The sequence below is a fragment of the Gavialis gangeticus genome, unplaced genomic scaffold (genome assembly GCF_001723915.1).
Source record: "Gavialis gangeticus isolate Ggan-Ray unplaced genomic scaffold, GavGan_comp1, whole genome shotgun sequence".
NCBI lineage: Eukaryota > Metazoa > Chordata > Crocodylia > Gavialidae > Gavialis > Gavialis gangeticus.
The window spans coordinates 7,714,161-7,715,457 of record NW_017729020.1 but is presented as its reverse complement, the minus strand read 5'-3'; positions in this window follow the sequence as shown (position 1 = coordinate 7,715,457).

The window sequence follows — 1,297 nt, the reverse complement described above, 5'->3', positions numbered from 1 at the left end:
CCAATACACTGCCACAAGCCGCAGGGCACCGCATGCCCAGGGGCCATGCAACCAGAGGGCTGATGGGCACATCCTGCCTGCTGCGCCCCGGCCTGATCCTGCCCGCTGCTAGGAGGGAGCTGGCAAAGCAACCCAATCAGCTGCCAGAGCATTAGCAGAGGACATGGCCCAGAGGAGACGGAGGCATGGCCATGCCCTAGGGCAGCAGCTGCCTTGGGGCAGGCCAGCACACAGCGGCAGAGGGCTGTTTCCCTGCTCCAACGCTCAAATCCAGGCACACCTGAGTGCAAGCGCAGGGCTGACCCGGGCTCGGAGCTGCTGCCTTTCTTTTGCCTGAGGAAGGGATGCGCAGCAGGACATCGGAGCCTGCTTAGACGGACTTTGGAGGATGCTTGTGTCTGACGGGCCACGGAGCAGAGAGGAGGGCTCACGGACGCGTGCGGCCAGCAGAGAGGATGGTAGGGCCAGATCAGTGTCCAGGAGGCTGGTAGGATGAGCTAGGGGCACCTACCTGCCCTGGTGCTGATCCTTAGCGAGTTGTTCTGCATGGGGGAAAAAGGCCCACGGCCGCTTCTCCACCCATCACAGAGACTGCCCGGAGCAGGGAGCTGCGCAGAGCGTGCCCGGGTCTCCCCTTGCTCGCTAGCCGGGGAGCCCAGCTCCTAGCCACCCTAGTGCGCTGCCTGCAGCTGCAACAGCCAAGCTGCAAGGGGGAAAGAGCAGAAATGCCCCCGAGCCAGGTGGTGGCCAGGGGCACGCGCCAGGCCTTCTGGTGCTGGTGCGCTCAACGAGACGCCAAGACAGCTCCCACGGCCCCGCGGGCCTGCGTCAGGCCCGGGGAGCTGGAGCTGCCCCCCGCTGCGCAGTCTTTGTCGCAGGCGACGTAACCAGCCGGCCCACAGGGTGCCACCCCGCTGTCCCCATCAGCCCGCCGTGGCCCGAGCGCTCCTCCAGCCAGGCCCTCCCCCCCCGCCGCACCCCCCGCCGCTCGCTCCGCCAGGATGTAAAGAATGTAATTTATTGGGGACTCACTGGCCCTGGCTCGCCTTTCACCGCTGCCGAGACAAGCGACATATCTATAAATATATACATATCTCCAGGGCCGGGGACGGGCGCGGGCTTGGCGTCCCTTCCGGACTCGATCACTTCTCCCCCTTGATTTTCTTTGGGTGACTTGGATCTTTTTTGCTGGTGTCCGAGACTCCGTGTGAGAGTGAGGTTTGCTTCTGATTAAAGGTGAAATGGCTTTACCTGCCCTCGGCCCTGCGCCTCCCTCGCCCCGCCCCGCCCGGGAACC